We start from the raw sequence: 12046 nt of genomic DNA, 5'->3' as shown, positions 1-12046 counted from the left end.
GTTTTGTCAATTGTGCCTGTGCAAATAAGGATGCAAAGTCCAAGTGTGTTATATGCAGGGAAAAACTGGTAAATGAGAGAAGTTTCAGATTGCGAGAGGTGGTGGGTTAAAAATTCTGGATGTTGAGACCCCTGTCAGCTATCAACTTCTAGCTGACTCCAAACTAAAAGACTACACTGCTGCACCTGACCGGTGGTAGTAATTGTAATTAAAAACATACTGAGAGCCCATGAAGCTGTTAGCATTATGGAGTAACATTTCTCAGAAGTATCCAGTGCTGAATGAAACCAGAATTTTGTTTCTATTGCCCTTCACAATAACCTATATGTGCGAGGTTGAATTTTCTGTTCTCACAAAGATGGAGATGAACAAAGAAAAATTACAGCACAGGAACAGGCCCTTCGGCCCTTTAAGCCTGTGCCGATCCAGATCCTGTATCTAAAATTGTCGCCTATTTTCTAAGGATCTGTATCCCTCTGCTCCCTGCCCATTCATGTATCTGTCTAGATACATCTTAAATGATGCTATCGTGCCCGCCTCTACCACCTCTGCCAGCAATGCATTCCAGGCACCCACCACCCTCTGCGTAAAGAACTTTCCACACATATCTCCCTTAAACTTTTCCCCTCTCATCTTGAACTTGTGATCCCTAGTAATTTAGTCCCTCACTCTGGGAAAAAGCTTCTTGCTATCCACCCTGTCTATACCTCTCATTATTTTGTAAACCTCAATGAGGTCCCCCTCAACCTCCGTCTTTCTAATGAAAATAATCCTATCTACTCAACCTCTCTTCATAGCTAGCACCCTCCATACCAGGCAACATCCTGGTGAACCTCCTCTGCACCTTCTCCAAAGCATCCACATCCTTTTGGTAATGTGGCGACCAGAACTGTACGCAGTATCCCAAATGTGGCCGAACCAAAGTCTTATACAAATGTAACATGACCTGCCAACTCTTGTACTCAATACCCCTTCCGATGAAGGAAAGCATGCTGTATGCCTTCTTGACTACTCTATCGTCCTGCGCAGCCACCTTCAGGGTACAATGGACCTGAACACCCAGATCTCTCTGTACATCAATTTTCCCCAGGGCTCTTTTCATTTACCGTGTAGTTCGCTCTTGAATTGGATCTTCCAAAATGCATCACCTCACATTTGCCCGGATTGAACTCCATCTGCCGTTTCTCCTCCCAACTCTCCAATCTATCTATATTCTGCTGTATTCTCTGACAGTCCCCTTCACTATCTGCTACTCTAACAATCTTATTGTCATCTGCAAACTTGCTAATCAGACCACCTATACCTTCCTCCAGATCATTTATGTATATCACAAACAACAGTGGTCCCAGCACGGATCCCTGTGGAACACCACTGGTCACAGTTCTCCATTTTGATAAACTCCCTTCCACTATTACTCTCTGTCTCCTGTTGCCCAGCCAGTTCTTTATCCATCTAGCTAGTACACCCTGATCCATCTAGCTAGTACACCCTGAACCCCATGAGACTTCACTTTCTCCATCAGCCTACCATGAGGAACCTTATCAAATGCCTGACTGAAGTCCATGTATATGACATCTACAGCCCTTCCCTCATCAATCAACTTTGTCACTTCCTCAAAGAATTCTATTAATTTGGTAAGACATGACCTTCCCTGCACAAAAACATGTTGCCTGTCACTGATAAGCCCATTTTCTTCCAAGATGGCACAAAGGAAGTGGCTGAACTCTGCACCTGGTATGTGCATTACCCTCTCCTGTGAACCTGATTGCAGTGAGATTGTGAGGACCAAGCAGGCTCCCCTTTCGCATTAAAGGTAAGCGAATGTGGCATATGCCACCAAGATTGGTAGTTGGCAAAAGTCCTGGGAAAGAAAGTTTGAAAAATACTTAATATTGACTGACTAAAGCGAATTCCAACTCCTGCACAGTTTAAAGGTCGAGTACCCCAAGGATCAATCTTGGACCCCTTCTATTTTTCACCTAGAAACTGGTTCTTTGCTCTGGCTGCCTGCCTTTCTTCTGAAGCCTGGTCTGTGCTCTGAGGAAGCACATGGTGTTTGTCAGTATGCTTGAGGTCTTCCACAGAATGTGCCTGAAGTGTGGTCAACATGGGTGACAAAATTATTTCATTTATCAAGATTCCTATTATTTGGGTTTCTATTGTTTGTATGCTGTAAAAAGTAGCCCATTGTATGATCATTGACCAACATGTAAAAAAATGAATAAATTTAGAGCACCCAATTCTTTTTCTCCAATTAAGGAGCAATTTAGCGTGGCCAATTCACCTACACTGCACATCTTTGGGTTATGGGGGCGAAACCCATGCAAACATGGGAAGAATGTGAAAACTCCATGGACATTGACCCAGAGTCGGGATCGGACCTTGGCACTGTGAGGCAGCAGGGCTAACCACTGGGCCACCGCGCTGCCTGCTCATTGACCAACATTGGTTCCTGTTTAAACAACACCTTGACCTTTAAAATTCTCATTCCCTGTTTTCAAATGCACCCATGCCCTTGCCTATCTAAATCTCAACAACTGCCTCCAGCCTATGAATTCTCCAAGATCTCTGCTTAGGCAAACCTAATCCCCTCATGGGTTTTAATCAAAAGAAGCGTACTGCCTTTTGACAACATCGTCCAAAAACATGACATCAGGTTCATTGATGCCGACTAACCCTAATCCTCTTGATGACTCCATTACTTCTAAATTCTTTTAATTGCTTGTCAAACATCTAGTAGTGGAAACTTCCTCCAACCAAATATTGGGAAGTCTGAAACATTTGCCTTTGCTCTCTGCCACTTAGATCGCTAACTGAAGCTGAACCAGATCATTTGCAACCTTGGTGTCCTATTTTAGCATAAGATGAGCTTCTGACCTCGTAACTGCTTCATCAAGATTGTCTACTTTCATCTCTATAACATGGTCTATCTATCTGCAACCTTGGCTACGATTTACCGGCCACGTCCTACTGGAATCTGGACGGTATGCTGATGGTAGATGGCCTCGTCTGGGTTCGTTATGCCTCACGCAATCTGACAAGATCCCACGAGATGTCGGATTTGGATCCCACCAACAATGGGTGGAACCCAGATTTGCAAAGTGAGCTTAAAAGCTTACTTAACTCTGCTAACGTGTGGCCGAGTTCTATGGTTCTATCCCAGCTCTGGGTCACGGTCCGTGTGGTGTTTGCCCATTCTCCCTGTGTTTGCATGGATTTCACCACCACAACCCAAAGATATGCAGGGTAGGTGGATTGGCCACGCTAAAATTGCCCCTTAATTGGAAAAAAATAATTGGGTACTCTGCTCTGCTGACGCCAGATCGAACTAGTGTCTAGGATCTACTGGCCTTGCCGAGGAGACCCTAGCCAGGCGGCGTTTAGCACTGATTCCCATAAACGGGGACTGGGCAGAACAGTTTCCTGCCGATTGGAGGCCCCTATCTGGGCAGGGTGGCAGTGCCAAGATTTTCAGGTGGCATTTTGTTTGCCCACATCGGTGATTGGGCCCGGGAGTGCCTTGCTCTTATGAGGTGGGGTGTAGGAGGGATCAAGGACCCCCCTCCCCCAAAACAGGTGAGTTGAGCCATTGGAGGGGAAGGTCCAGGGGCCCCGATACCTTCCTGCAATGATGAGCAGAATTCCTCAGTGTAGGAAATGAGACTGAGTGTGGCCTTAATGGGGCGTTCCCTGTTGAGGCCCAAAAAGAAGAAAAAAGGTCAGCTACAATCGCCGGGGACGACCCCTCTAATCTTGCCCAGTATGGAATCTTTTTGTTTTCTGTTAGATCGCGTCCCATGTCTCAGTTCATTTGCTTCTGAAATCCTCAAGAGTGCATTTTTTACCCTTAGACTCAACTATTCTGGCCAGACTCCCACATTATATTCTCTGTAATCTTCAGCTCATCCGACCCAACTATTCTGGCCAGTCTCCTACATTGTACCCTCTGTAATCTTCAGCTCATACAAAACTCTGCTGCCCTAATTTATACTAAGCATGTCCACCCATCAGCCCTGTGATCATTAACCAACATTGGCTCATGTTTAAAGAAGACCTTGACCTTAAAATTCTCAGCTTGTGTTCAAATTACTCCATCCCTTGCCTATCCAAATTTCTGCAACTACCCCCAGCCTTTGAATTCTCTAAGATCTCTGCTCTCGTCCAATTATGACCTCTTTTCTTTTGTGCACTAGCTCAACAACAGCAACTCTGTACAGTTAGCAATATTATTTTTAACACATATAAATAGGCATCTGTTTGAGGGGGGGGGGGGGGAGTGTGGAAACTGGGGAGGTACATATACATTTGGGTGCCGGAGAAACAATTACATTAGTTATGTCCAATGCAGAGAGGGCAGTACGGGAATGGATCTGATGTTGGTGTTGTTCCAATTATGGCCTCTTGTACACCATCTATTTTAATCACTCCACCATTGGCAGCTGTACCTTCAGCTGCCTAATCCATAGAATTTGGTCCCTAAACCGTCTCGTCTTTCTTCAAACATACCTCTGACCAAGAGTTTAATCTTGTATCCCTAATATTTTGTGACATTCAATGGCGTTACCAAATCCACCACAATCAACATCCTGGGGGTTACCATTGATCAGAAACTGAACTGGACTATCCATACATCAGCTGTATAAAACCATAGTTAGGCCACACTTGGAGTATAGTGTTCAATTCTGGTCACGCACTACCAGAAAGATGTGGAGGCTTTAGAGAGGGTGCAGAAGAGATTTACCTAGATATTGTCTGATATGGAGGGCATTAGCTATGAGGAGAGGTTGAATAAACTGTTTGTTCTTACTGGAACAAAGGAGGTTGTGGGGAGACCTGATAGAGGTCTATAAAATTATGAGGGGCATAGACAGAGTGGATAGTCAGAGACTTTTTACCAGGGTAAAGGGGTCAGTTACTAGGGGCATAGGTTTAAGTGCGAGGGGCAAGGTTTAGAGGAGATGTACGAGGTAAGTTTTTTTACACAGAGGGTAGTGGGTGTCTGGAACTCGCTGCCGGAGGAGGTGGTGGAAGCAGGGACGATAGTGACGTTTAAGGGGCATGTTGACAAATACATGAATAGGATGGGAATAGAGGGATAAGGACCCAGGAAGTGTAGAAGATTTTAGTTTAGACGGGCAGCATCGTCGGCGCAGGCTTGGAAGGCCGATATGCTGTTCCTGTGCTGTACTTTTCTTTGTTCTTTTTTTGTGACGTTGGGTCCTGGTGACAGGTTTTTTTTTTTTATTGGAATTTTTTGCAGAAAATATAACAAAAAGTATAGCAAAGAGCAGTAATATGCAACTAACAGCCCCATAACACCCACAATTCCCCCCATACCGTAACATCACATGTATCACATTCCCCCACCCCCCCCCCAAACAAGAGAACTTAACCATAAATTAAAATTAGATAAATCAAATTTAAATAAAATAAGCTAACATAATCAACGCCCCCCCCCCCCCCCCACCCCCCCCCCCCCACCCCCCCCAGGTTGCTGCTGCTACTGTCCCAGTACCCTATCGTTGAGCCAGAAAGTCGAGGAAAGGTTGCCACCGTTTAAAGAACCCTTGCACCGATCCTCTCAGGGCGAATTTAACCTTCTCAAGCTTAATAAAGCCCGCCATGTCATTGATCCAGGTCTCCACGCTTGGGGGCCTCGCGTCCTTCCACTGTAGCAAAATCCTTCGCCGGGCTACTAGGGACGCAAAGGCCAGCACACCGGCCTCTTTCGCCTCCTGCACTCCCGGCTCTACCCCAACCCCAAAGATCGCGAGTCCCCATCCTGGCTTGACCCTGGATCCCACCACCCTTGACACCGTCCTCGCCACCCCCTTCCAGAACTCCTCCAATGCCGGGCATGCCCAGAACATATGGGCATGGTTCGCTGGACTCCCCGAGCACCTGGCACACCTATCTTCACCCCCAAAGAACCTATTCATCCTCGTCATAGTCATGTGGGCCCTATGCAGCACCTTGAATTGGATGAGGCTAAGCCGCGCACACGAGGAGGAAGAATTTACCCTCTCCAGGGCATCAGCCCATGTCCCGTCTTTGATCTGTTCCCCCAGTTCCCCCTCCCACTTCGTTTTCAGCTCCTCTACTGACGCCTCTTCCTTCTCCTGCATAAGCTTGTAGATATCGGATATCTTCCCCTCCCCGACCCAGACCCCCGAGAGCACCCTGTCACTCACCCCCTTCGCGGGGAGCGCAGGGAATCCCTCCGCCTGCCGCCTAGCAAATGCCTTTACCTGCAGATATCTAAACATGTTTCCCGGCGGGAGCCCAAATTTCTCTTCCAACTCCCCCAGGCTCGCAAACTTTCCGTCGATAAACAGGTCCTTCAGCTGTCTAATGCCCGCTCTATACCATCCCCGAAATCCCCCATCCATGTTCCCCGGGACGAACCTATGGTTCCCCCTTAACGGAGCCTCCATCGAGCCCCCCACTTCTCCCCTATGTCGCCTCCACTGCCCCCAAATCTTGAGGGTAGCCGCCACCACCGGACTCGTGGTATACCTCGTGGGAGGGAGCGGCCACGGCGCCGTTACCAGGGCCCCCAGGCTTGTATCCCCACAGGACGCTCTCTCCATCCGTTTCCATGCTGCCCCCTCCCCCTCCATCACCCACTTACGCACCATCGACACGTTGGCCGCCCAGTAATACCCCGAGAGGTTGGGCAACGCCAGCCCCCCCCCATCCCTACTCCGCTCCAAGAAGACCCTCTTCACCCTCGGGGTGCCATGCGCCCAAACAAATCCCATAATGCTGCTGGTCACCCTTTTAAAAAAGGCCCTAGGGATAAAGATGGGCAAGCACTGGAAGAGGAACAAGAACCTCGGGAGAACCGTCATTTTGACGGATTGCACTCTGCCCGCCAGCGATAGCGGCACCATGTCCCACCTTTTAAATTCCTCCTCCATCTGTTCCACTAGTCTGGTGAAGTTAAGCTTATGAAGAGCCCCCCAACTCCTGGCCACCTGCACCCCCAGGTACCTGAAACTCTTCACTGCCCTCCTGAAGGGGAGCCTCCCAATTCCCTCCTCCTGATCTCCCGGGTGCACTACAAATACCTCGCTCTTTCCTAAGTTCAGCTTATAGGCCGAGAAGCCCCCAAATTCCGCTAACAGCTCCATCACCCCTGGCATTCCCCCCTCTGGGTCCGCCACATATAACAGCAGGTCGTCTGCATACAGCGATACCCGGTGCTCCTCCCCACCCCGCACCAGACCCCTCCACTTCCCTGACTCCCTCAACGCCATGGCCAGCGGTTCAATCGCCAGTGCAAAGAGCAGGGGGGACAGGGGACACCCCTGCCTGGTCCCACGATAAAGCCTAAAATACTCCGATCTCCTTCCATTTGTGACTACACTCGCCATCGGCACCGCGTAAAGCAGCCTCACCCATTTGATGAATCCCTCCCCAAATCCAAACCTCTCCAGCACCTCCCATAGGTACCCCCACTCAACTCTATCAAACGCCTTCTCTGCATCCAGCGCCACCACTATCTCCGCCTCCCCCTCCACTGCCGGCATCATGATAACATTGAGCAGTCTCCGCACATTCGTGTTGAGCTGCCGCCCCTTGACAAACCCTGTCTGATCTTCATGAATTACCTCTGGCACACAATCCTCTATCCTGGTAGCCAGGATCTTCGCCAGCAACTTAGCGTCTACGTTAAGGAGTGAAATAGGCCTATATGATCCGCACTGCAAGGGGTCCTTATCCCGTTTTAGGATCAAAGAGATCAGTGCCCGCGACATCGTCGGGGGCAAAGCCCCCCCCTCCCACGCCTCATTGAAAGTTCGCACCAGCAGGGGACCCACCAGGTCCGCATATTTTTTGTAAAATTCTGCCGGGAACCCGTCCGGCCCCGGGGCCTTACCTGACTGCATTTGCCCGATCCCCCTGACTAGCTCCTCCAACTCTATCGGCGCCCCCCGGTGACAGGTTTTTGTTTGATAATGCTCCTGAAGTGCTTTTGGGATGTTTTTGTATGCTATTGGTGTTGTATAAATCCAAGCTCTTTATTTTGAAACCTAGCAGCCAATTTGTGCACAGCACTAAAACAGTAATGAAAAGCCTAGATAGATGGTTAAAAGAAAGCAGAATAATGGGGGCAGGGCAAGCACATAGGAATTAGGATACTGGTCGTGTGGAGGGCAAACACCAATATGGACTGGTTAGGCTGAACACTATAATTCTGACAGAATTACAGAATAGTTACAGCACAGAAGGAGGCCATTTGACCCAGTGTGTCTGCGCTGTCTTTTGAAATGATCAATTCACTCTCCTGCCCTTTTCCTGTAACCCTTTTCAGATAACAGTCCCTTTCGAATGTTTTGATTGAAGCTACACTCTCAGGCAGTACATCCCAGACCTCAACATGGGAGGGTCGGTGCAGACTCCATCAGCCAAATGACTTCCTTCTGTACTGTAGAATTCTATGATTCGCTGCATGAGAAAGTTATTTTTCTCCAGATCACTTTTGCTTTCCCCCCCCCCATTACTTTAAACCTGTGCCCTCTCGTTCTGGATCCTATCACGAGTGGGTACAAATTCTCTCGCTTCTCTGTCCCGATCCCTCATGATTTTGAACACCTCCAAATCTCTCAGTCTTCTCTTCGAGGAAAACAGCCCTAACTTCTCCAATCTATTTTACTGAAGGTCCTCATCCCTGGAACCATTGTCTGGCGTTATCCTGTAAAAGGTGGAATAAAGAAATGCCCCAAGGCAGGGTCCCAGGTTCGATTTTCGGCTTGGGTCACTGTCGGTGCGGAGTCTGCACATTCTCCCTGTGTCTGCGTGTTTCCTTCGGGTGCTCTGGTTTCCTCCCACAAGTCCCGAAAGACGTGCTTATTAGGTGCATTGGACATTCTGAATTCCCTCCTCAGTGTACCCCAACAGGCGCCAGAATGTGGCGACTAGGGGCTTTTCACAGTAACTTCATTGCAGTGTGAATGTCAGCCTACTTGTGACAATAAAGATTATTATTAAAAGAGAAAGTTGACGGTGGTGTAGCAACGGCGTTATAAAGAATCTCAGTCTGGCATTGTGGAGAACAAACAGAATCATTTCTGGCAAAACCTACTTGGGGGATGGTGGGGGGGGGGGGGGGGTTGCGCACAACCAGCTGGTCTGGTTCATGTTGGCTGGTTTTAAACCCACGGGAATTTGGAAGGCCAGATGGGGGAAGGATTTAAAATCGAGTTGGTGCATTAAAGCCGAGCTGCCGTGCAGGGCTGCAGCGTTTGCACAGTTGCTGCCAGCTGATGGGGGTTGGCCTCACACCCGCGGCTAAGCAACGTACAAGTCTCATGAGATGTAGGGCTTGTGGGAAGGAGCCGATTCTGCCTCTGGTTTGATCGGATCAGCTGCTTTGTTTCCCCCTTCCACCGCCTCTCCCTCGGCGGAATGGCTGCTTTCTGACAGATATTCTCTGAGCTTCACAAACCAGCAGCCCAGCAGGCAAGTTACGAAGTGGGGGGGAGGGGGGTTTCAGGGATGGTGGTGGGAGCAGGGTGGGATGTGGCCTCGGCGCTTGTTGTCGACTCTTCAGTCGAGTGTCGGCTGTTTTTTGATTAATTTTGTACGCACTTCCTCACCTTCGGCGGGTGGGAGACACACAAAAAACCGACAGGAGCCTGTGCAACTGGGCCAGAGTTTGCAGGGATGGCCTAAATCTTGTGTTTAAAAAAAACAGTGTTTACCCGTGGGAGCTACAGGCTGTGATTCCTTTTGTGTGTCACTGATTTTTCTGCTGCCTTCGTCGAATGATGCAGTAGTTAGCACGGACTGTTAATTTAAGCACATTGAATGATTCAAATAACAAAGATGTCTCTGCAGTAGTAAGTGATTTGAACAGCAGATTGGAGGTCAGATTTTCACTGGGGGCTGTCATGATCTTTTTGGAAATGAATGTTCTCTGCACAACAGAGGTGAGGTGGGGGAATTAACGTTGAGGTACCTTAACCGTTTCAGACTATTTTTTTTATTTTGGTTGCAAACCCTTCCTCTTGATTGTCCTGGACAGTGAAGGGAATAAATATTAAATCCCTGCCAGCAAACAAAAATCCCAGGAGAAAAATCACAGGGGTGTTGCTTTAAGATGTTTTGACTGGTGGTCAAACATTGCTCAATTTGGGAATGAAGGGTTATTTGAATTGCTAGTTGGAAATTGGGAAGGGTGAAGTTGTCATGAGGATGGATGTGTTGGGACCTCAGTGGTGGGGATGGAAGGTCCCACGATGAAACCTTCAGGGGGTGGGGTGGGTAGGGGGGGGTAGGGGGGGGTAGGGGGGGGGGGGTAGGGGGGGGGGTAGGGGGGGGGGGGGTAGGGGGGGGTAGGGGGGGGGGGGGGGGGTGGGTGGGGTGGGGTAGGGGTGGGGTGGGGTAGGGGGGGTGGTGGGGTAGGGGGGTGGGGTAGTGGGGGTGGGGTGGAGGGGAGGGGGGGGGTGGGGGTGGGGTGGAGGGGGGGGGGTGGGGTGGGGGGGGGTGGGGTGGAGGGGGGGGGGTGGAGGGTGGGGGGCGAGTTGAGGTTCCTTCTTATATTGAGAATAGCCAAGCTAAAAGTTAACACGTTAATCAGTCACTGATTCAAAGAAACTAGAATTGCTGTCCTTGAAATCGAGGAGGTCAAGGAGACCTTTAAGACAGGTGTTCAAAATAAAGGATTTAGATACAGTAAGTTTCTTCACTGGGAAGATTTGTGGGCAACATGATAGCACAGTGGTTAGCACTGTTGCTTCACAGACAATAATAATAATCTTTATTATTGTCACAAGTAGGCTTACATGAAAATGAAAATCGCTTATTGTCACGAGTAGGCTTCAAATGAAGTTACTGTGAAAAGCCCCTAGTCTTTAACACTGCAATGAAGTTACTGTGAAAACCCTCGTCGCCACATTCCGGAGCCTGTTCAGGTACACTGAGGGAGAATTCAGAATGTCCAATTCACCGAACCGCATGTCTTTCGGGACTTGTGAGTCTTGCTTCACAGCGCCAGGGTCCCAGGGTCCCAGGTTCAATTTACGGCTTGGGACACTGTCTGTGTGGAGTCTGCAAGTTCATAGAATTTACAGTTCAGAAGGAGGCCATTCGGCCCATCGAGTCTGCACCGGCTCTTGGAAAGAGCACCCTACCTAAGGTCAACACCTCCACCCTATCCCCATAACCCAGTAACTCCACCCAACACTAAGGGCAATTTAGGACACTACAGGCAATTTAGCATGGCCAATCCACCTAACCTGCACATCTTTGGGCTGTGGGAGGAAACCGGAGCACCCGGAGGAAACCCACGCAGACACGGGGAGAATGTGCAGACTCCGCACAGACAGTGACCCAAGCCAGAATCGAACCTGGGACCCTGGAGCTGTGAAGCAATTGTGCTATCCACAATGCTACCGTGCTGCCCAGTTCTCCCTGTGTCTGCGTGGGTTTCCTCCAGGTGCTCCGGTTTACTCTCACAAGTCCTGAAAGATGTTCTGTTCGGTGAATTGGACATTCTGAATTCTCCCTCTGTGTACCCCGAACAGGTGCTGCAATGTGGCGACTAGGGGTTTCACAGTAACTTAATTGAAGTATTAATGTAAGCCTACTTGTGACAATAATAAAGATTATTATTATTATTGTCTGTAAACAGAGGACACAGATTAAAGATAATTGACAGAAGAACCCGGTGGGGGAGGGGACCAGGAGTGAGTTGTTACGATTTGGCTGAAAGGGTGGTGGAAGCTGATCAGGTAGCAATAAAGAATTGGATAAATGTTTCAAAAGCAAAATATTTCAAGGTTTATAAGGAAAGAGTGGAGGGCTGGGCCTAATTATGTAGCTTTCAGGAAGAGCTGACACAGGTATGATGGGCCAGATTACCTCCTCCTGTGCTCTGACATAGAAATGATTCCACAACAATAGGAAATAGCCTGAAACTCAGACAAGTGAGGATGAAAAGATTTAAGCATAGAGCATGCTGAATGTGGGGACTGGAACGTAAGGGAGGCAGTGATAACGATTGCATAAATGAATTCAAGAGACAGTTGGATAAGTACCC

General features: G+C 48.7%; 1 protein-coding gene across 1 annotated transcript in view; it reads left to right on the top strand.

Moving 5' to 3' along the window:
• Window positions 1-9251: 9251 nt before the first annotated feature.
• The window catches only part of psen2 (presenilin 2), a 37788-nt gene continuing 34993 nt past the window's right edge, over window positions 9252-12046 (top strand). Inside the window, exon 1 of the mRNA XM_038800595.1 lies at window positions 9252-9465. The gene's annotated coding sequence lies outside the window, so the exon portion shown is untranslated. The remainder of the gene's footprint in view (window positions 9466-12046) is intronic.

This window comes from Scyliorhinus canicula, chromosome 6 (genome assembly GCF_902713615.1).
Source record: "Scyliorhinus canicula chromosome 6, sScyCan1.1, whole genome shotgun sequence".
NCBI classification, from domain to species: Eukaryota; Metazoa; Chordata; class Chondrichthyes; order Carcharhiniformes; family Scyliorhinidae; genus Scyliorhinus; species Scyliorhinus canicula.
This window is presented reverse-complemented; position numbering and strand designations above follow the sequence as displayed.